A 25,145-nucleotide genomic window follows, 5' to 3' on the forward strand; every position below is an offset into this window, starting at 1 on the left:
CTGATAGCTATTCTCCTGACATCCTTTCCTTTTTTTTTCTAGGTCGTTCGACATACTAAATTCACATAGCCCCGTAGTGACTGGGTTCAAGGCACCGTTGCGGAGCTCCTCCATAACACAACAGAAGGAAAAGATGATCAAGCTATCCTCAAGGTTAATGACGCTACACTTTTCCTCTGGCGTGCCGATCACCCAGCACGGTCGTGGCATGTCCGTGATAAGCCCTGCCTTAACACTAAAGAGCATAGCAGAACTTGTGGAGGACTCTTCCAGAATGACGCGTGCAAGTAAGTGAAAAAAAAAAGCATGAGGACATGGCAAGAGGGAAATATCTTTCCTACAGGTACATCACCACGTATCGGCTGAGTCAAGACCACCTCGAACTTTTCTTCAGCTGTATACGACAAAGGGGAAGCTGGAACAACAATCCCTCTGCGTCACAGTTTAGGTACGCCTACCGAAAGTTGCTGCTGCATGCTGATGTTCAAGCTCCCAGTACAGCCAACATGTCTCCCAGCCTGGAGGGCATTGAGACCTTGTCTCACCAGGGTAGACCACGGCAGCAGGCATCAGAAGAAGATTCACAGAGCAGCTCTACTGAGGAAACCCAGGCAGAAACCAAACTTAGCACATTCCTTCATGCTATTGATCACGACTACGGTGTCCTGTCGGGTCTAAGCAGATTCAGCGAGGACGTTGTAGCGTACATTGGGGGTTTTGTCGTCAGAACAGTGTCAGAAAAGCTCACATGTGATGTGTGCCTTGATACCCTTCTTGATGATGACACGTCAAGCTCTGATCATCCTTAGGGACAATGGTGGTCTGTTGAAGCCATCTTCCTTTGTACAACGGCTGCTTTGTTGTGCTGAAGAAATATTCCGGCTTGAGCAGTCCAAGTGCACAGAGCTCACAGTAACCAACATTGTCCTGAAATTATTCAAGTATTTCATTGCTAAACATGGTGAAAAGTTGCCGAGGTGTAAGCACTATGCTGATGAGCCCAGCCATATCTCTCTCATTATCTCTCTTGCAAAGGTAACACTACAGAGATACACAAACATCAGGCTGAGGGAACATGCACGCAGGGTTACTGTGGAAATCGTGGTGTTCAAGTAAGGCAAATGCTCACGAAACAGATTTTGTTTCGTAACCAGTAGGTGTGCTGTGCAACTATGAAGGACATTTGGCAATTTCCGCACATTCTTGTAAATATTCTATGTTTTAGTATTTCCATGTTGATACAATGTTTTAAGTGCCTCACTAGTTACATTGTGAGGCAGTTTTCTGCTTGTACGAGTGGTTACATTACTATATTTATGTATACAGGGTGTTCCCTCTAACGTGTACAGAAATTTTATTTAAAGCGAGCGATAAAAGTGAAACGACCGCAACTTTTCAACTACTTGACTAAGACAAGTGCTACTAATGAAGCAGTGCCTGTTTCTTAGTCAAGTAGCAGAAAAGTGCCGCTTGCCTTTCTTTTATCGCGCGCTTTTAATATAATTTCTGGACACGCTAGAGCAAACACCCTGTACGTCCAATTTGTATTTATGCTGTTCTATTGATACACAGGCTCCGAGTCCCTTCCTTTGTATTTTGACACTCTTCTGGTATTCCCTGAATTTTGTATCGTGTTATGTACAGTAGAACCCCTTTGTCGTAAACTATCTGGGACCATGATCAAATTTTACTAGATCAGGAGTTTTATTATATCAGGTGTGCCATTGAATGTATGGGATTCTATCGGGACCGCAGTTCTCATTTACTATAAGCAGAGTTTTACTACAAGAGGAGTTACTATAAAGAGGTTCTACTGTATTACATATAGCTTATCTGCAGTGCATGTGGGTACATGTGCAATATTAGAGAAATCTTGGGCACCTTTATCCAGTTCCGTCTTGCACAGTGTGGTTTCCTCGACATCACGCCAACTTGAGATTACGCCTCAGTCTACAATGAAGATCCACATTCCAGCTGTAGCATCGTAACATGATCTGTGGCCACGGCGGGAAACAAGCACGGACTGCACGGCATGTTGCGTCCATTCTCTGTATTCAAGCTATCAGTGCCCTGTAGTACCCACGTGAGATAATTGAATTTTTCGAACCTCGACATGGGCGATTCCTCCTTCACGCCCGCCGTACATAGCAACGTTCGCGGCGCCCATGTCCCTCACAAATATGATCCACAGCATTTCTCGATGCGATATCAGTCTCGTAATCGCAGAGCAACGTTTCCGTGAACGCTAAAAAGTACTTTGTTTGCCTTAAAACTTGCCCAGACCGACCCACACTAGTGATTCTTATAACATCGCTGCGGATTCCGGGCAGCGGCTGCTCTCATGTCATGTGACATCCCAGTGTGGCTCACAAACTGCAAAGCTCCGCCGTATTTGGGCGGGGAAAACTCGTTGGATAACATTGTCCATGTCAAAAGTTTGGCGGCGCACGGGTGGTATCAGGAGGAGCCTATAGGGTAGTGCGCGAACTCCGTTATCTAGAATCCTACTATATTATCTCTATGGCTTTCACCACCAAAGCAATGAAAAGCGGCTGACGCTTCAGAGACAAGCCCTCGCTGCTCGAAAAGCTCCAGGGTAATGCGATTGAGTGGAATCTGAAAGGAATTGAATCTACCAAAATCAGTAATAATTATCAGTGAAGAGTGGTAGAGGTACCACTACCACCAGGCACCACCACCAGGTACCACTAATGACCATATGAAGAAGGGGGACATTTCTGGGAACACAGCTGTGATCTTTTGCATTTTTTGTTTCCCTCATATTCTGTAAGTCGGACATCTCTATAAGTAGGACACGCTTCGGCTGCACCGCGGGTGTCCAACATAGGGAGGTTTCACTGTAGTATAATGCAAGCAAAATTAGTTCACATGGCGCTACCATTTAGAGCAGTGTTTCCCAAACTTTTGGCGGTGACGGACCCCCAGAAGCGATGAGAACCAATTCACGGACCCCCCCCCCCCCCCACACACACACACCGTCACAGCCAGTGCATCACCAGCAACCTCGTCAGCTGCTGCGTGCTTTCGATACAGCTTCAGAAACGATTCCGGACTAGTTTCTTCTTCTTGTTTGTATGTGTATGACGCGGACAAACGTGCATTACAGGACTTTTCTATCAGAAATTAGAAGCTAGCCGTTGAAGCATGCTTGTAGCAATTTTGGAAGTTCTGGGTGTTTGGAAATCGGGCATCATGTACGAGCGCGTGTTTGTGGGGACGAAAATCCTCACTGAAATGTAAGAGACTGTCGCGGACCCCCACGGACACTCTCGCGGACCCCCAGGGGTCCGCGGACCACACTTTGGGAAACACTGGTTTAGAGCAAAACCGCAATGAAAGCAGAGCCGTCTTTGGCGGCAGCGAATGGGATCCCCAGGAGGCAAAGGTTGGCGGCACCCAATGAGACAACGGGAGAAGCGCGCGCATGTATCCTGTGCGTGTGGATTCGGAACGTGTCTGATCGTAGTGTTTCGAATACGCGCGGCATGATGCGCACTGTTGCATTTTTCGATACCGATTCGTTGAGTTGTAGCCCACAACAGTTCTCGCGAATGTTCCACTGGCAACATTTCTCAACGCGTCCTTCAGACAACGACGCCAGCCCGCTTCTCAAAGCGCATTACATTATTCTGCTGGACTGCTCTGTGGCGTGGCACACACAGCTAGCACACACAATAACAATGAATAATAATTAATGAATAACTAAGAAAACGACTGGTGACTGCGGAGTTGGGTGTGTGCTCCAGATTTATGCAAGCTGTAGTGGAATGTTGAATGGAAAAGCCCTTATGAAAGGTCTCGAGCCACAAATACCGGCAAAAGGCTGCCGGTATCACCTTCCTACCGGCAACCGCGGAGCGCACAAATAACCGGCCGTGTCGGTACAATACCGGCCTGGTGGCAACCCTACGCACAGCATGACCAAAAGCACTGATGCACGAGCTGAAACAACGTTCACGGCTTAGCGCCGAAGCAAGAAAGAGTCAGATATAATTTTGACTGTACCTCCGTAACGGAATCGAAGCTTCTAATTATGATAACAAGTACGAAATTAATGTAGCGTAATGTAACGTAACTTGAAATGAACTTGTTTATGCATTTTAGTGCCCCTTTAAGGGGTCTTATTATTTCATTCCCCGCATCATCACCACCAATGGGGCAGAGTATCGCCCCTGGAGATGAAAGTCCATTGATCATCTCGCAATAAAGTTGTTTTACTTGGTAGCAGTATGTAGGGTTGCCACCTTTCCTAGTGAAAAATACCGGCTGAGGGAGAGGAGGCGGAATAGAGGGAAAGGGGGAAAGGGGAAAGTGGGTGAGGGGTGGACGAGCACACACACATAGAGAGATAATACGAGGAAACACAGGTTCCTGTGTGTTGCTGTATCACTGATGCTAGAAATAACAATGATAATAATAATAGCAATGAATAATAATATGAATGACTAACTAAGAAAACGACTGGTGACTGCGGAGCTGGGTCTGTGTTCCAGATTTATTCAAGCTGTAGTGGAATGTTGAAGGGAAAATCTCGTAAAAGCCCTTATGAAAGGTCTTGAGCCACAAATACCGGCAAAATGCTGCCGGTATCACCTTCCTACCGGCAACCGGCAGAGCGCCCAAGTAACCGGCCTGGTGGCAACCCTAGTAGTAGGTGTGCTGTTTTTTAGCGTCAGAATGCCATTGACACAATAGAGGCAGAAGTCAGGTGGTAACCTCTAGCATCCAGTACTTCTGAGTCGCAAAGAAGGTATGGGCACTTGATCTCCACGGTACCATTGGCACAGTACGTGCAGTCTGGAGTTGATACAAGAAAGGGCAAATAGCATTCAAGTGGAGCACTAGTCTAGAGCACTTGAAGTTCCTTGCTTCGCTCGCTTCATACGCTTTAAGTGCATCATGCTCATGTCGTAGGCCCCATGTCACAGGTTCCTGTCTTTCTGGGTAGCATATAGACTTCAGTAGTGAGATGCTAGGGTATTAACACTCGTGTGTAACACACACGTTTCATTATGGAAGCTGTCATCCTTCCTGCCCTGTTCACAAACCATTTCAGTCAGCTACTTCGGTGCCTTGTTGAGGCCTCGACCATTTTGATTACATCCTCACTGACTTCAAATTGTTTGGTTTCTCTATCAGCTTTTCAATGCTGCCTCCCAATGAGTCTTCTGAGTATAAACTTCTCAGGTGAGCGGGCTTAGACTGTACAGGATCCCTGAAGGGTTCACAGCGGTTAGGCAGTACTGAGAATATCGCTGGCACAATTCCACTATCAAAGGCACCAAACGCAACTACTAGATGGTACACAGCCTGCGTAAGCAGAATTGTGTGCTACAGGTGTTATCAATTTCAGTTGAGGTTTGTTCAGTGGCGGGTATAAATGACTATATATTTTGTGTTACTCATGCCTGAAGAAAAACACAGAGGGTACATGGGTCAAGACCCATAGCAATACATGCCACGTGATCCTCTGGTCTCCCTTCAATGACGGCCAATGTCTGCCCTGAGGGTTCCGGAAGCTTCGGGAAATGTCTCTGTGAGTGATGGAAGTGACAAGAAGCTGCCTGTAGCTGCTCTTGGAGCTTTTAGTCCATGGGGCAGAGTATACAGACTCCTAATTTCCATGGATATGGTCTAAGCGCTGTTCCACGTAACAAGTTTGCTGTCGGCATAAGATTGCGTAAAGCAGTACCATGGTATCCCGCAAGAATTGAAAACGTTCCAAACATATTCATTTAGAGAAAGGACAACACACTAAATTTTACATTGCGGGGATGCGTTGTGTTAAGTGTGTGGGAAGACAACAATGAAGAGAAAGAGAGGCACGTGCCAAGAGCACAGCTGGTAAGGCAAGAACGCTTCCAGCGGCGGTCACCTGCAGACAAGAGGCAGGATCGGACAGCTGAGCTGAGCACGGCAGAAACTGAAGGTTTTTGGTAGACTTCAGAAGGAGTACTTCTAGGGCATCGTTTGGGACTTCTCAGATATTGTTTGCAGCCATAATGTAAAATACCATGTTTGTTGTGTTATGTTTTCAATGGCTTGGCCTCTCTCCTTTCGGGCCACTGGCAAAGGGTTTGGAACCCCCGAGTGGGATGTTTTTCCCACACTGTAAATTATTAGAACATACAGCTAGAAGTATCATTTCTTACAGTTTCTCTGGGCTTCAGGATTTGAAAGAGTTGGAGTGTGAAAACATTTTCGAGCGCCATCACATTTAGCATGTGGTACCAGCGAATACAGGAGTACGTGCACCAAATCGTGAAATTACGTGTGAGAAATAGTGCGCCGCTAATGACACTCACTCATTATTAGGAGTGTGCATCGCTTTGCAAGTTGGAATTTTGATAGGATGTGTCCTAAGCGGAACACAGTGGGCGTATGTGTATTATGTCAAAAAGATGTCTATTTTACCCAGAAGTTGGTTGACTTATTTTGAGAATACCGAATAACTGGGTGTAATGTGTAAAAAATCAGCATACGTCGATGGTATCCAGGGCCGGCGAAAAGGCGAGCCAAGAGGCTCCTGATTGGCAGACCGAAATACATTACATCGTATTTTCATTTGTCCAATGTTGTGTGCATTATCACAAACTATGGGCTCTATGGGGAGCTGTTGGCTCGGCTCGTGCTATGGAATGATTATATCGAGACCTGTCACCACAACAGAAAAAGCAACCGCATAACTTTCATTCCGTTTTCACTTACATTGCAATTCCAGCAGTCCCTTTTGGAGCAAACATCGCGCAATAAGTAAGAAAAACATGCATTAGTAGCAGCACGTATACATGTAAGGGCTATGACAAGGTTCTCCATGGCACGTAATTTCTGCTTTTGCCTAAAGAAATTTTCTAAAAAATGCGTACTAGCTGTACGGAACATACAGTATCGGATTACCACGATTTTTAGACAAGTGATGAATGCATGTGGGTCGAGCATATAGCATGATCTTTTTGATTTTTTGAAAGAGTAATAAAGGGACACTTTGTGCTACTTTCCTGCTACCTGAGTTTTCAAACCGGCCCTACGCTTGATGTAGCTGCTGTTTGTAATTCAAGTGGCAGGAAGGCAGCATACAGATCCCTTTTATTGTTCTGTTTGTGAAGCGCATTGTGTCCAAGAACAAAATGACATCCTACAGGCTCGAGCCAGACACTTATTGCTCCTGTTCTTCGCTGCTAAGAAACATCTTGGTTCATTTGGTCGAGAGACCTCGGAATCTTTTTTTTAACTTATTGCGCTCAATTTTATGTCTACTTTCGCATAACTCTTGGTGGAGACGGCTAAAGAGCAGGACAAAGAACCAGAGAAAATCGTTGAGTTACATTGCAATGGTGAAGACGGCACGCGAAAAATATGGCAAGAGGAAGACGGCGGAAGATGCAGGGACTTACGCCTGCGTCACCAAGAAGTTGCATCCGCCAGACAGTGATGTTTTATTTACACGTACTCAATTCGAATGTTGCGTGCTTCGATTGGCACATGGATTGTAAATACTGAGACGACAGCAATGTCAGGGACGGATGCATTGGCCGCTACGTAACATTTCGTCTTAGATAATGCATGACCAGTAGTTACGTTACTACAGGCTTTCCCGCTGATATTAATCCAGGTGCCATTAGAGTTAACTAGACCACAAAGTTTATAGGTTCTTTTTTTCAAATCTACGTTGTAAAAATCAGGCCAATGCCTTCACGTAAAAAAATTCGAGCATTCAGGTGGAAAATTTACCACCACACTTAATTTGGGGTGTAATCGCGCTGTGTACTTCGTGAAAGATTACTGGTATGTGCTTGCGTAGGTGTCTGTTTTTAGATGCAGTTTCTTGGGTATATAGCATTCAGGTTTTTACCCGAAACAGGCGAACCTTGAATCGAGGTACAAATGCGAAAAAAATTGGGTTAAGCGCTAACAATTACGGGTCCAAAATTAATCCACCCACTATGGAATTTCCGTGCCTTGCAGGTCAATTTCGGTGGCACCTGTAGTAATCACTATCGATAGTCAGTTTATTATGGGTAACATTTGCCCTATTCACTTATAGTTTGGTAATGAGGTAACTTCTGCAGTAGACTCGATAATCGCTGCAATAGTTGTAATGGTTACCACGATTTGTTAATTGCCACGTTTAAACCATTAGTTTTCTATGTTTCTGTTTTTTGAGGGTGCTCGTTACAGTCATCTTTTCCTGCCGCACGACCGGTTCGTCTGCATGTTTGACGTCACATCGGACACAATTTTGTTTTTATCACGCAGTTGATTACATTAGTCGAGTAATTTGCGCTGGCAAGAGGATTGGCCTTCCGATAAGAGTAGTAGTGACTGTGATGAACTGAGCCTCTGTATGCAATAAGGGGATAAGTCGACCTATCCCCTTTTTACTATTTTTGCTGCAGTGACATCTACATACCAATATGTACCTGCCAAAGAAAATTTAGGATGGTATTGCAATTTATTGGCCCGCCTACAAGAGAGTAACAAACGGGAAATGTATGTTTGTCAATGGGACGGACAAACAGATCAGGCCCCCTTTCTCGGTTTGAGATTTTTCGACTTATCCCCTTATTGGATACAGAGGTTCAATTACTGTTTATGACTACCATGTACAAGTCTGATCGCTGATGACTGTTATTTTGTCATCATCAGCTCCAGGGGCCTGCCTCAGAGCAAGTTGAAGACGATGCTACGTTGGCAGCGCACAAACTTTTTATGGTCAGAGAAATGCACAAGCAACGCGATCGCAGACTTTCCGAGCTTGTCACGGATGCCGTGAAGAGGACCTGCAGTGCGAGAAGGTCCTCTCGATCGCTCAGGTGCTCACCGAATATCTGGCACTGGCTTTGGAGCATGAGGCAAGCTGCATCGGTTCGCCACACTCTAGGTGCTCCCATACTCTGTAATGTTCTTATCAGAATGCTTCCATTCATTAGATGCACAGGGAGTTTCATCGGCTCACAAACTGCCAAGTACACAGTAGGATGGAGTGGTCCGTGGAGAAGTACGGCGGAGCTATCATATCCGCAGCATTGAGATGCAAGCACGCACCGAGGTTCCTAAAGGAGTTTCCTGCACATGTAGGAACTGCTGACGACGGGGTAATCAAGCATAGTGAAAATGCCATGGCTGTTGCTCTCAACATGGCCCAATTTCAGAGTGTACAGCTGGAGCTGTGTGGACGGTCCTGCCGGAATTGCTGAAAGAAGTGCCTGGTGGCATCATACATGGCGTAAGTGTCGACATTCAACTGTGCCATAGATTGAACCGCATCAATAAATGCTTGTATGTTTCTTTATCACATTTGCAGTTGTCCAGATGTCGTCATTTACATCACATATACACAGAAAGGGCCTGGACTAGGTTACACCACCTGGCGGGTTTGTTGGGACTCCACTGTTTAGCATTGTAGTTAATCCCTCAGGGAGAATATAATTAACTCCACAGGGGAATACTTTGTGAACTCCTTCCTTGTGGGTTTCATATAATTCCACTGCATGGCATTCCTGTTACTCCACCAGTGTGTGTACAATTAACTCCACTGGAGAGCTATTCAAACACACCCTTTTATGGTCAACATGGAACTCAGCTGCATATTATTACAGTCACTCCTCAAGTAGAAGTTTCATAAGCAGGTGGGGGGTGGTGTAATCACTCCCCTGCAGGCTGAATTCATACTTCCACAGGGCATTAATACAACCCCTCCACTGGGGATACTGGTTACACCTGTGTGAGCATAATGTTGAGTCGGTTTTGAAACTTCCGAAGGGAGTAACGCACATGCAAAACCAGGGCGCTGAACTGACCTCCTTGAATGGTGCAAGGATGCCTCCTCTCAGTGTTGTCATGTGTACCCCCTGGAGATGGTGTAATGTAACACTCCTCCTTGTGGGTATAACATTTACTTCCAAAGGGAGTGTTATAGGGGACAAACTGTTTACTCCCTTAAAGGAGTCTGGGCGACACCTTGTTTTTCACTCCTTCTGGCGGGTGTAACATTCACTTTTACTCCTAAAGGAGCGTTCTGGAGGACAACTTGTTTACTCTCTTAAAGGAGTCGGGACGACACCTTCTTTTCTTTCTTTTTTTTCAGAGTGCAGCAGGATCTGCTTTTTGGAGCTGTTTGCTGCAAATAGTAGGTACAGTAGTTCAATCACTGCTCTGGCGATGGAGTCATGCACGTTCCTCTGTCCGGAGGGACTCTGAGAAGCTCCGCAGGTGTGGAGTTCACCCGTAAGTAACGGTGAGCAATGTATGTATGTATGTAGTTTGAGGTTTTTGACGAAGGGGCTACTTAGGCCAAAGAGCGCCAAGTCAGTGATGAAAAAAAATTCATGAATTATGTAATGAGTGATTTGTTTAAAATCAGGAAAACATTAAAATGTACGCATATATGTAAAACTTATCTCTAGAGGTGTCTCATAAAGAGTAAAATACGAATGATGAGTAAAAGACTTACATACTCTAAGATCTTAATGCAATCTAAAAACCTTAAAACATTCACGTGAGGTACTATGGGCTCATTGCCAAGCAAAAGCGTGGGATGAAATGGAATGCAATGCAATGCTAATGCAAGATAGAATGGTGGAAAGTGGGTCAAACGATACTGCTCATATGCTGGACATGCTATTAAAATGTGAATTACTGTTCAAGGCTTGTGACAGTATTGGCACTCTGGCTGCGGTTGTCTAAGAAGTAGATGCTGATGTGTTAGGTGCTTGTGTCCTATTCTTAGTCTGGAAAGTGTGACTTCAAAGAATCGATTTCCGTGACAGGAACTCTCTCACTCTTGCCGGCTTTTCAAAATGCAACTTGTTATTATTTTCTGTATCCCATGTCAGCTGCCACTGTGATACGGGAGCCTTTTTTAGAGCTAGCCTGTAGTCCTGAACAGGGATTTGCATAGTGTGTGGACGAGACAGTGATGCTGTCTTGGCCGCCGCATCAGCTAGCTCATTTCCAGCAATCCCAACGTGGCTGGGGACCCAGCAAAAGTGTACGTCAAGCCCTTTTTCAGAGAGCTTGTGAAGATGCACAAATAGATTATGGAAAAGAGCATTTTTGTTTTGCTCTTTTGTTTTCATTGCCATCATTAGACTCCTTGAATCTGTGTAAATCACAGCTTTCTTTTTGTTTTCACTCGATATTCTATCGAGTGCTAAGAAGACCCCATATAACTCGGCCGTGTTGACACTTGCTCTTGGGTTAAGGCTAAGGCCGGAGTCACACTGGTTATACATTATACACGAGCATCCCGTCATACATGTATGACGAAAGTGTATAACAAACATTCCCTAAACGTGTATGATAATACAGTGTTGGTCACGCTGTATGATCATATATGTTTAGGGAATGTTGCACTGCTTATATACACCGGCAAAATATGTTTTAAAACACATATGTATAACCAGTGTGACCGTGTCTTCATACAAACAAGCGCTCTGACTAGGTTTGACAACATGTTGTCAAACACACGGCGATGTACTTGGGCACTGCCGAAAAACGGAGATGGACAAGTCGGACAAACGGGCGTATTCGTCGCGACAGTTTTTTGTGCTCATGAGCCAGTGTCAACGACATCGTGATGCACGCGAGTTATTTTGCACGACTTAAGTGTCAGCTACATTGTGTTGCGCGTGTGTTAAAAATGGGGAGCTCTTTTCCTTCGCACATGGAACCTGGCCTCATTTCTTAGGTGGAGAACCGGCCACCACTGTGGCAAATAAGGCACAAAGACTACTACAAGAAAGACGTTCGCGAAAGAAATTTTGTGGAAATTGCAACTGAGCTCGGCGTCAAAGGCAAGCGATTGTTTACACAGCTGTACCAGTGGTGTCTATCAGCACTACGAACGACGTCGTTCGTTGTCTGTAGTTGCCGCTGCGAAGGCGAAATGGAATTTCTTGCGGTCAGCCTTTGCACGTGAACAACGTAAAGTCGACCGAAAGATGTCTGGCGACGGCACCCCGACCAGGCGTACGTATCAACCTGGATGCGCTTCAAACGGATGGGATTCCTTGTTGGCGGAAACCCGAGAATCCCAAACTGGTGACCCAAACTTCCCGCAGGGATCACCGCCAGTTCCGTCTAAGTCTCCAGCTGTCCGGGTACTGGGCTAACATCCCATCATCTTACCTTAAATACCAATTTCTGTTAATTAGCTTAACACGCGTGACGTTTCTCTCCGTAAAAGCGGGTCGACATAGATGTCACCTACCGCTGGCACGAGGTTGAGTACATTATATCGCACTACATGCGTAGATCAGCCTTGTCCTTATAGCACAGCAATGCAGATAGCAGTTGTAGTTATTCGCAAAACTGTGCTCTTCCTCCGCTACCATTTTTATTACGCTTTATCGCATTGTCATAGTAGCTAATAATGAAATTGTCGTGCAAAGGCCGCACATATGCGCCAAGCACACGAATACAAAAAAAAAAGAAAAATCTTTATTGTACGCGTGGTTTCGGTGTGAGCACGTTCCCAGATCTTTCGGAGCCATTTTTGTCGTGCATAGACCCAGAGTTCGAGGTAACTCGTTACAAGTAACTCGTTACTGTAACTAAGTTTTTTTTCTAACTTGTCACTCAACTCGGTACTTTTCCGCCGCCGTAACTTTCAGAGGAACTCGTTCCTTTTTCAGGTAACTTTGCCAAACTAACTTAAAGTAAGTTCCAAGTTACTTTTAATTCGCTTTTCACTCACGTCCACATATTTTCTTGCTTTCTCTCCGGTTCTTTCATGGCATTTTATGCCATAAAACGTGATATTCAATCAATGACAGTATTTTATTCAGGAAGTAGGAACCGCTGCCATTGAAATGAAGCTAAACCGATCTGCGCCCACATAGAGTAAGATGTAAAGCGTTCGAACTGTTGAACATAAACGAAATCGATCTAAGCGTGTTGAACTCCTCTGCAGGCAACTCAAGGTCTAACTCAACTGCTCGCTCACGCGTGCTGCACTTGTGTAGTGCTCTTTTGTGTCTGAAGTAACTCGTTCTTTTTTTTAAGTAACTCCGTAACTGCGAGTTACATCTTAAGCAGAAGAACTTCGTTATTAACTTAGCTACATTTTTCACACAGTAACTTAACTTGTAACGAGTTCATTTTGACGGGTAACTTCTCGATCTATGCATAGACCTGAAGCATGCACAAACATTCCTCCTGTATTTTCCACAAATCTAGGTGCTTCTCGAGTCCACGCAGAGGACAGTGGACGCAAGTGATGAAGAGCATGCAGATGAACCGCTTCTGCTGGAGGACGAGACTGTCATTATTCAGGAAAACCGGACGATCTCATCTAGGGGTGGGGATCACCTTAATTGCGGGAGAGGGCTATTGCAGCAACACTGCCGGGTGATGGGTGCGTCCACTTTCCGGACGACGGGACGGTGAGTAATGACGCAGCATCTAACAGCATGCTGCCTCGCCCACTTAAGATAGCTTGTGTCGTGTAATTAAATGGCCAGAACAGCTCGTAAATGTCAAACAATGAGGGACCATTTACCTACTCTAATTTACTGTAGTCGGTAATGCTCACAATGACTAGCCACAGACCTTGGGTGTCACAGACACAAAAATCAGGCGAAATGAGTCAATAGCATCGATAATGTAAAATCCTGGGTCTCGGCACACAGAGGGACGACCCAAACACCACAATTCTGTGCACCCAGACGCAGGCTTTTACATTACTGAATCCATCCACAAGCTGGCCTCCATATACGCCATCTTGTGAGGCAAAAGATGTAACAAAACCTGAATCTGCGGAACAACAAACTCGTCCGGGGAACTGCATCTGCAAAAATATCATAAACGTAGGCAAACAATATGTCGAACCATGAGTGATTCCAAATTGCCAGTGGAGCTGGGATGCGATCTAGCAATTTTTTTTCCTTGCAACTTCAAATCTACATTGACTCACACACCACATGATTAGGGCATCGCATTTTTGGGGGTAAACCTCAATTTTACCTCCTCCCACCCCCACCCCAATTTGCACCACTGTCACTTAAGGCAAAAACAAAATAACCCTGAAAACTAACTGGGCAAAAAATCGTCGTATAACAGAAGAAATACCCACTTGTTTTTTCTTTGAACTGCTACATTGTCCCCATATTTGACCTTTTTGCAAGTGAAACAATTATTTCTCTTCGGCCAACGAAGAATTTCATTCCTTTTTGTTAAAATTTGGGAAGGTAAATTTGGAGGCAGGGCGAACGAGTTACACACACACATTAAAAAAAACTCAAAGGAGTAGTACCTTCTGCCTGCTGTCGTCAAAAGCCACTGAATAGGGATTTAGTGATCTTGCACGTCGTGAGTTCGAGAGCTTGCCTTCGAGGCTCGCGTGGAATCACGGGAACTTGCTTCAGTGTGTGTGTCCGCTTTACCACGAAGGCATTGTCGCTGTCACGACCTTTCCGTGTTTTTGTTTGGGGTCTTGGAGTATGAGATCGATTAACTCTTGCTTGCGTTTCAAACAGCCTTTGTAAAGGCTTTCAAAGCGGAACCAAGAAGGACCACACACAACGGTCGTGCACACAACGTATATATTCGCGCTGAGACAGCCCAGCTCGCACCACCCTGGATTCCAGCTCTAGGAAGGACAATCCACCTGTATGTTACCTTTGGTAAGTTTTTCACTCGTTGAGTTCTGAGTCATGTGATTCTGTGTCTAGCCGCCGAATGCGTGTTGAAGGCTGTCGACATACTGAGAACCGTTTCATGGTTCGTGTTACATAATAATCTTGGTTTACGTTGCGTAACAAGTGAGCTGGAGCGACACCATAGTAGCCTGTGTGCGTCAATGCCTTTGCTCACCTAAATATTCTTTAATACGTGAACCCACAATCTGGGATCAGCATGCTAACGGGGCAAAGACTAATCCACCGAAGCTGTTATTTGCGGCACACCTGTCCTTGGGACGTGCCACGTATATGACATCGTGCAATATTTTGTAAAACTGGTGCCTTTTCCAAACTTGCAAGGCTCGCTTTCTCAGTTTAGAGCCGATAGTTACATTTTTCGAGAGCGTCGAACGTGCTTAAAGCCAGACTCATTGGACAATCTGTTGTTCTTGCATAAGAACTTGCGAATGTGAACCGAAACGGTGCCAAATATGTACTTTTTATCATAATCGCTCGGATACTTCGTTCCATTGAACTTTTAGAGTAAAGCCGAAGTGCGGTGTACTGGGGTATGGTAAATACACTTTGTTCAGAATACCCTGAAGGGTGTGATTTTATATAGGTCATATTTGCTTGTTATTGATTATTTCATGCTGCTGTGATGCTATTGACACAAAATTCAAGCAGCTCCACGTCTGTCTGCAGGTTGTGTTGTGATAAGTGTTTCACTTTCAGCCTTTTATCCTTTTTATAGGCACAGGACTTGTTGCGATCCACAGCGAATAGGACACGTACGTGGCAGAATATCATGAACGAGAAGCGCAGGGAGCTGGCAAATCAGGACCTGGTGAGCATAGTGATCATATTACAAAGCTTTTGCATTTGATCACCGCTGGCGCTCTATAGTCACGTTCATTAAGCCAGTTAAGTGATACTAATAATTTTATACGCCAGCAAAAAATATTCTGCCAGCGGTACCAGAAATGCTTCTATGTACGCTGCTTCATGTAGCAATTCTGTAAAGCTGCACAAAACTATTAATCACTCTACGTCGGTCATGAAAAGTTCGGGGTTTAGTTTTGTAATCCACCTGACTGGCTACATTCTCGTTGGCTCTTGTCCTGAAGAAGTCTATTGATTGAGGCATCTTTCAGGTCATTAGATTGACAAATTACACCGCTGACACAACAGGGTCAAAGGAATGCAGAAGGATATGTCAGGCAGACCAGTATAAGCAGTGCATCTGGGGAAAAATTATCTCCTGCTGCAGCAGGTTACTATGTAAGGATATCATGGTGTTGTCTTTTATGTGTTGTGCTTTATCTCTTAAGTGATTTACCACTGTACACATGTGAAAACAGATGACACATTAATGAAATGAGCATGTAGTTTGTGTTTTCTTTCCTGTGCCTCTGCTAATTTATGTACTTTTTCATATACCCATTGGCCTGCACCCCCTGCCGTTTCTCCTTTCTCTACATTTCACAAGACTATCTTCTGAGCAATACATGTGTTTTCTGTGAATTTGCAGGACAGCGAAAACTTTCAGATGGCTGCTCAAAATGAGCCAAAGAAGAAGAACGACAGCCACAAGGTGTGTGTATCTAAATTTCAGAAATCTGTTGTGTTGTCATTTTTGTTGGGAATACATGTGGCACATGCTTTAGCATTGCGACAAATGGTGTCATAGTACAGGTGTTTCATTGTGATATTGTTATTTTCTAGGGTGCGAGTTCATCCGATGCATCACTCTATAAAAAGCACAAAATAATAGTGCGAAAGTACCGAAAGCTGAAGAAGGAAGTAGAGGAGCTACGGAAGCTCAACAGAGCCTTACAGATGGAGAATATTGAGAAGAATAACCTGGCTGGTATAGATAGGTTTTAACTTTGACCTTGACCATAACAATGGACATCTTAATAACGAACCTTCTTTACAGGTTCTGCACAGCCACAGCTGTTTGCTGCAGTCGAGGATGAGGTAAAGCATCTTATTTGAAGTTATATTGAGTCACATTTTAGTTACAATCAGCATTCCACTGGCATTTGCTGCAGCATTTCACTGCAGGTACATATTGGCCATGGAGTGGTGCTACCAGCCCAGGTATGGACGTCACTTCTCACATCGCAGACAGACAGCAAGTGAAATGCAACCGGCAGGGAGGGGAAGCAAAGCCTGCACTCAGCCCAATGAAGCTGGCAGCGGCACGTGGTATGCATCTTGCAGTCGATATTACAAGTGACTTGCAGCAATCTTACTTGTTTTGTCACTATAATTTGTGCTGTTTCTAGGTGCCTACCATGAATACGTTCGACATGCGAACAGCAAGCGAGCCACGAGGCAAGAAGCAATGACTGACTCAGCTTTCAACCGTATTGTTTGTGACAAGATTCAGCATTTGAACAAAAAAAAACTGAAAATGAAGAATAAGCTGCTGCAGGGTCATTGTTTTCATCAGGAATAAGCAAAATGCTCTAGGACTGCTGTATTGCAGCAGGAATACACCAATATGCTGCAGGGTTGCTGTTTATGGCAAAAATGCAGCAAAATGTGGCATCACTGCCGTGTACAGCAAAAATACATTAATATGCTATAGGACTGCTGTTCATGACAAAAATGCAGCAAAATGTGGGATCACTGCTGTGTACAGAAGAAATACATTAATGTGCTATACACTCTAAATCCGACACCCGATATGTACCGCATGAAAGAGGACCCGCACCTGGGCCAGGCGGTACACATGAGGTGCAGTCCTCAACCAGCAGGTACAGTCCACGACCACTGCGAAATTCAAACGGTACAAGGGTTCCGAGACCCATCCGTACCGGCTAGGTACCTTTTAAGCGCGATCTATAGCAGCTGTACCTCATGTGTACCGCGTGTTTCCGGCGCATGAGTACGAACGCCTTCTCACGATATCCATGCGCTGCAAAAATATTTCGTGTGATTCCGAATACCAGTCTATAAATTCCCTTATGCAGCAGTGCCGTAATGGATCAGCACTATCATTCTGTCAAAGAAGTGCAATAACTAGAACCCATGACCTTGAGGGATCGCATGTTTTGGAAGAATTCGTTTCTTGCAACCGCTGCAAATCAGTTTGTTTTGAAACGTCGGGGAGCGAGGACGAGTCTGCTCGGTCTTGGAAGAAATTCGTTCGACGCGTTCAAGATTGAAGTCATTTAAGGTGCGTATTATATCTCTGAAGTAATTATCCGTCTTCACGGCGCATTTTCGTTCATCTTCGCTCTGATTCCCAGTGGTCCTGATCACCGGCAGGCTGGACACAACGACTGAGGGACGGAGACAACGAACTTTGTGCTTCATGCACGAACGTTGATGCGTGAATTAGAGGAGCCGAGAGTGCATTTTACACCTTGATTACACAAGCAAGTAGGCATGTTTTTCAGGCAAGCTATTTCGGTTGTTGGATTTTTTTTACATTGTATTTTCTCCTAGGTTACGTCAAGCGACGTCGTAAATGGGTGAGTCAATCGTCTACTGTGGTTGGTGTTACGTTCTGTGGAAGAAACGGAAGTTGGGGAAGAACAGCTATCCAAAGGTGTGGAAGAGATAAAGAAGCGTGACCACAGAGCAGCTGCAGTGGTGAAGGAGAGACGCAGTGGTCATCGTTCATCCATATACGTTGTGCCCCGTGTGTTCGGCGTTTGTGCATCATGACAATGCACGCTCGCGATGGACAAGCATCAATCCTGAAATGGATATAATTTTCGAATAAAGGTATTTGTTTGTTATATTTATCGTGCAGCGTAGCTTCCTGGGGCTGTTAATATATCGTGGAGGACGGGAACCACCCCGACGGGTAGGCCTAAATCGCTGCGCGCTATCCGTTACATGTACCGCATGTGAGGGCGCATGTACCTCTTAATTTTAAGAGGTACATTTTTTAAAAAAATGTACCTCTTGGCCAAGCGGTACTTAACCGTTACATATGCGTTACCTGATTTAGAGTGTAGGACTGCTGTTTATGGCAAAAATGCAGCAAAATGTGGCAGCATTGCTGTGTAGCAGAGTGTGTGAGCAGAGATACAGTGTGAACTGTGAGCTGTGAGCAGAGATACAGTGATTTCCTGTAGAGCTGCTGCCTACAGCAGAGCATCTGAATTCACAGCGCTTCTGCTGTATTCTGCTGTTTTTGACTGCAGCAGATATGCAGCAGGATTACAGTTTGCAGTTTTAACAGGACCCACTGTGATCTGTACAGTGGCTTTAGTGTCTGAAGCTATTATTGAAAGAGAATTTGGAATTAGAACAATGTTACTATGCAGTCTTGAACTAGTCACAGCTCTGTTTTGTAGGAGTATGAGATCTCTCATTATGGTGACGACATCTCGCTTTCCGAAAGCAGCGCTGAAGGTGCATTCATCAGCACAGCACGAGCTTGCAGCTTTCTTAGACTACTTGACTGAATGGGAAAGGACTGCAAAGAAGGAACTATTCTTGAGTGCTTCAACGGCTGAAGGACTCAGACTAACAATCACCGGTACTCTAGAACTCCCTAGTTACCTCAACCCAAAGCTTGCGTACTCGTACATAATGTCATCCCACTTGAGCCAGGATAAAATTTAGAACTTCTTCGGGATTGTCAGACGGTCACCTGGGTGCAATGTCCATCCAACACCACAACAGTTCCTGACCACTCTGAATTTCCTCACTTATTACAATCTGGCAAAGAGCGTAACTGGGTCAAATATTGGAGAGGACATGATCAACTCATTTCTGAGTAGTGTGAAAGGCAGCACGTTCTTGTAAGGAGAAACTTTTGATTGACGTCGCCCAACTAAATCTCGAAGCTGGAGATGCACCTGATGGTGGTAACTTGGGTACTCCAGGATATCCGTACAACATCCAAAGAAGTGACTCAGGACTTATTTATTACGTAGCAGGCTACGTAGCAAAGAAGTGTGTGCTGAAAACAAAGTGTTGCACCTGCATTGATAAACCGGTACCTGCTGCTTCTGACGGAAAGTCTCTGAATACAGCAACATTCAAAGCAAAGCTTGCGATTTTGGTGGCCTTCTCTATCCATCAGTGTATCTTTTTAAGTTCATTACTAGCCTGGAAGAGATTTTCACAGGCTGTTTTAGCACATGCGAGCTCCACCACGGCAGCATTATCCCTTTCGAATGTCACGTACACATTTGTGTATATTGGCTTTAGTTTCGTTTTGAAAGGCCCCATGCACTTGTCTGGCCAGTTTGACGCCTTGTACGCAATTGTGGACATTTAATCCTGCCGCCATCAGTCCAACAGCACCATCTCTGAGATTGAAAGCCAAGCACAATGCAAAACAGCAATCATGGCGTCGTCTTCAAGCGGCTGTCCAGGTAAGCCCGGCTTCTCAATTTCCATAAGGCTTACTGCGGGCAGATTAGTAATGTTTAGAGATCCTGTTGATATAACTATTTGATGCAGGAAGTTGGAATCTGTGTAAAGATGTAATAGAATCAGTATGGACCCCAATTGCATACATAGCGTGCCAGCGGCACTAAGTCTCAGCCTCTCTTGTTTTTGCCCTTCAGGTAATGCTTCAATTCCTTGTTCAACATTTTACAGGAAGAATAATCACAAGGAGTCCGCTTCCCACGCTGAACAGCTTCTCATGAAGATTTCAGCTGGCGATATCTCAGACATTGAAGACGGAAACGATGAAGATGACGATATTGTTCAGCAACATGTCGACACTGATGTTGCTGCTTGTTCGCTCGTATTGCACACCACACCTTGCATCCCATGCTTCGACTGAGGACGTGCCAGACTAGCCAGTAAAAACGAGCGTCAAATGGAAAAAGGAAAACTACCAGCCCCAGCAGGACCATCACTTTACTGACGGATTTGTCACAGATGAAAATGACACCACTCCACTTGAGTATTTTTCACGATACGTGCCTGAGTTCATCTTCACAAAGTTCAGCGAAGCCACAAACTTATATAGTGTGCAGCAGACACAAAAGAATGTGAATATATTTCGATAAATGCGGGAACGGCTAAAAATGCTGCCAGTGGTGCCCGAACTGCACGCAAACAACGGTATCCCAAAAGACACATACCTTGGGAAGTTGTCAGTATGGTAGCACTTTTATTTCATTACAAAAAAAGAGGTGAGCTGCGTCTGACACGCGGCCTTGTTGGGCGTCAGGAGGGCCTGCTCAAGTCTGTGCACGCACCGCATGAGGCCGTCGTCACCACCGCCGCTCTCAATTTTATTGCGGATCAAACGGAGCATGTCCCGCGTTGGAACTTTCCGGAGCTCATCATCCGAACTATCGTCACTTTCGCATCGGCATCCAATCACAGTGTTCACAATATCTTCGTCCCTGGTAGGGCAGACGACGGGTACGTCCGCATCTTCAAGTGCAAACGAAGAGAAGCCGTAGTCCGCCTCCTGTCCGACGAGCTCATGCGCTCGCCTGTGGAGACCGTCGCAGTCCTCTATGTCTGGGGCTTGCTCTTGTTCATCGTGCACACGACCCCTAGAAAATCCGGCGTGCGCAAAGCAATCTCCTATCTTAGCTGCCGCCAGCTCCTTCCACAAAAGGCATAGTAGCCTTTTCAACTTCTCTAATTAGTGCGACTTACACTTCCTCAGGATCTTCAGTGGAGCCATTGGAAAACGCGGGAACTGCGCGGAGAGCAAGACGCCGATCGAGCGAAGTGGAAACAGTGGAACGCGCGTGCTACCCTTTCCGTGCAAAAAAGAGGAGAGGGTGTGAAATAGTGATGTGTCGTTCGTGGACGAACCCTTCAAACTGAACTAGTCATTCGGGTGAACTGAACGAACTAGTTCAACAACAACCAAAACATTAGTTCCTCAATTCAGTTCATTGGGCCTCGACACCCACAACGCATACGCTTTGATACGCTTCCAAGTGTGACATCTGCGCCATCTAACGAACGTTTTGTAAAGCTAACAAAGCACATGCGCGCAAGAAGAAGGGCGGGAGACCACGGCGCATACGCTGTGGCCTTGAGTGGCTGTGACGCTGCGCTGAAGTGGACTGTGTGAAGGAAGAGAACTGGATGAACTAAAGAACTAAACGACGTCGCGACTCGTTTTGAAGGACTCGCAGAGCCTGCCGTTGCCTGTCAGAACTGCTGCTCGTCCACAGCGCATGCGCTTACGGAAGAGCGCGGGCGGTGCGGCGAGGCAGAGCCTCAAGTGGACATAGTGAAGGTGTGAAGGAAGAGAACTGGATGAACTAAAGAACTAAACGATGCCGCGGGACGTTTTGAAGCACTCGCAGGGTCTGCCGTTGGCCGTCAGAGAAGGTGCTAGTCCACAGCACATGCGCTTAAGAAAAAGCGCGAGGAGGGAGAGCTTCGAGTGGACTGTGTGAAGGTGTGAAGGAAGAGAACTGGATGAACTAAAGAACTAAACGATGTCGCGGGTCGTTTGGAAGTACTCGCAGCGCCTGTCAGAACTGTTACTCGTCCACGGCTCATGCGCTTAAGGAAAAGCGCGGGGAGGGAGAGCCAGCAGAGCGGCTTTGAACGCCGTATGGATTGAAGTACTGTGGGCAAGTGAACTATACGAACGGCGAACGCTGAACAAGAGTAAATCATTTAGAACTGATTGCGTTGAGATCGCTCTGAGCTCCTTCTCGCAATTGTGGACTGCTAGTGGCGCCGTTATGTTCTGACTTCTGGCTGACTGCTTGTGTGACTGGCACACCCTGGAGCGGGCACGCTATTTTTGCGGCAATACACTGCAAGCTTCCCAATTTTTCCTCCACAACGCTAGACGTTGTACTTTTCTTCAAGCTCTCTCATGCATTTGAATGAAATGAGTTGAAACTGCGGTTACTCTATCACACTTCTGTGTTCTCAAGTTCGCAGCAAGCAGACGTAAGTGATCAGAAATACACGATTGTAACATTGAACGACGGCACCTTGCATATTGATCTGTGCAATACTTTTCTCGTTAAAAATATACGTAGAAAATTAAAGCAAAATAAAAAAGCGACCTAAAAGATTACGTTTGCTATGTTGATGTTCTCGAACCTTTGGAAAACTGAATTGCAAGATCATTTTGTTGTATCTCTCTTGGTCGAGCCACTTTAAAGTTTGGGACTATATTACTTGATTGTGTTTAATTGCGAACAGGTGAACGAATGAACTATTCTTTTAGACAGTTCAGTTGAGTGAACTGAACTAAATGAATTAGTTCACAAAAATGAACTGACTTGCCCATCACTAGTGTGAAACTTTCGCCTCTTCTCTACGAGTGTAAGAACGGTCGCAGAGAACACTGCCCAGCGCCCAGCATCTCCACCGCTCCGCGAGTCCTGCGGGAGCTGGCGGCATACGGGCCGGCTCGCGCTTCGTAAAATGTGGAGTCGGGCGACAGTATGCTTCGAATGACCCGGTTAGAACTGCATGCGCTTTATACGGGGCACAGGGGAACTTCGAATAAAGTGATAATTCGAGTAAAGCGACTTCGTTGTAACGAGGGATTACTGTATTTGTTACCCGCTTAAGCTGTAGCTGCCCGCTGCCTTAATATCGGTTAATGCGTACTTTTCGCCCTGAAACAGACCGCGCAGAACAAAAAAACTAGCTCCTTCCCTACCAAGAACGAAGATTTCGAAGCAAGATGTTAACGCTCATTTGCGGAGGGCACCGATTCTCCTTTCGACAGTGCGTCATTTGAGGCGCATCGCCAGACACCACCACGAGGACATACATCCCCTCCATCAACTCCATATTCACCACAAGCACACGGAGGAACAGCAGAGCTGCCATGTGGGGAAATGCTACCACCATGTACAGAGGGACATCCCACACGTACATCTAGCCCATACCTCTACGCAGACCTGCGGAAGTTCTACTCCGAGTTCCACCCTTCACATGTAATGTTTAACGCTATAATGGCGATTTTTCGACGTCATGGACATGACGTTCCAAAAGACTGTCGTAGCTTACTCCACAGAGAAAGGAAAGCAAGTGCTGCAGAAGATGGGTCCTTCATGCATTTTGGCCTTCTTAATGGAATCAAAGGAAAGTGGAATTTGACAACTAAAATTCCCAGAGACGTACAGTTACAAGCCAATGTGGATGGTTTGCCATTATTCAAAGGATCCAGTAAATCTTCTGGCCCATATTGTGCAGGGTAACTGATTCTGAGAATGATGACCCGTTCATCGTAAGCCTATACTGCGGCACTGGAAAGCCTAAGAACGTGAACAATTTTGTACGCCCATTTCTCTATGAACTCTCTCTGCTGCTTCAAGAGGGCTTCCCTCACAAGGGTGCTCACATAACCGTGCATTTGACAGCGATAATATGTGATGCTCCAGCCAGGAGGTTTTTGAAGCAAATTAAAGGTCCGTTAATTCACTTGCACTGCCTGAACCAGCTCATGGTGGTGCTGCACTCGCCCGTTCGTTTCGCCAGTGCACCCAGGCGCCCCCTGCACTTTCGCGTTCGTTTAGAAAAAGTGCAGGCCTAGTTCACCTCCGGTGCAGCGAACTGTTGCACTTTCTCGAGAGGTAGTGCAGCAGGTGCAGCAGTTGGAAAATGGCGGCGGACAACTGTTCGCAAAGTATTGTCGTTAACCTGAATGGCGTGGAAACTTCGCTCACGCCAGTTATTAACAGCGATGGCTCCCTTCTGCACAACGGGAACAACTATTATGCCTACAAAGCACCAGGTACGTTGACGGGGAAGACATCGCAATACAGCACAATGCACAGTTAGTACGCGAATATCGACAAATACGTGTTTGTGAAAAGCTTTTTGTTTTGCCGTAGACGGAAGACCGCAATTCACTGGATACGTGGCTTGCTGTGCATTGTGCTGTTTGGCCATGTATGTCACACACGTGGCTGCCAGTGTCAGTTGCATGTTTAGTGTTTTCCTAACAACGGTAACTAGAGTTACAACAACTGTAACGCGAACAGATATTTAAAGTTACAACGACTGTATGGTGCACAGTTCAGTCATTCTCTCCAAATGCAATCTCTCCAAACATTTCATTCATCTAAATGTGTGTGCCCGCGTAAGAACGTAGTTAATATCAGCTTCAGACCTGACTGACTGCTAACTTTGCAATTTGGAATTTCGCTGGCTTCAAAATTGAAGCCTTTCTATGGAGGAGGTTGAAGGAATTCACAGCCACCTCCGTTGAGAACGTGATTCAATCAAAATGTAAATCCCCTGTCAAAACATGTTTCAATCCAAATTCAAATCCTGTTGCTGTTGTTTTTAAACAAATCCCAGATCAAATCCACACGCCTTTGGATGGAGCTAAATCCGGATTTAAATTCCCAGCATCGGTTGTGACCCTATATCCACTGCGTTTTCTGCATTCCTAACTGTAGATGGGACCGTCCTCTGTGTCCTTTTCACGGGCACTAAGCAGGCTGCGTACATGTCCACCCCGACGATACCTGTGCAGGCTGCAGCTGCACCTCCAAGTAGTGAAGAGCAAGGGTCTTCCCATGGAGCAACAGAATCAGAGCTGTGGACAGCACCAAAGACCCG

This window comes from Ornithodoros turicata, chromosome 1 (genome assembly GCF_037126465.1).
Source record: "Ornithodoros turicata isolate Travis chromosome 1, ASM3712646v1, whole genome shotgun sequence".
Lineage (NCBI taxonomy): Eukaryota > Metazoa > Arthropoda > Arachnida > Ixodida > Argasidae > Ornithodoros > Ornithodoros turicata.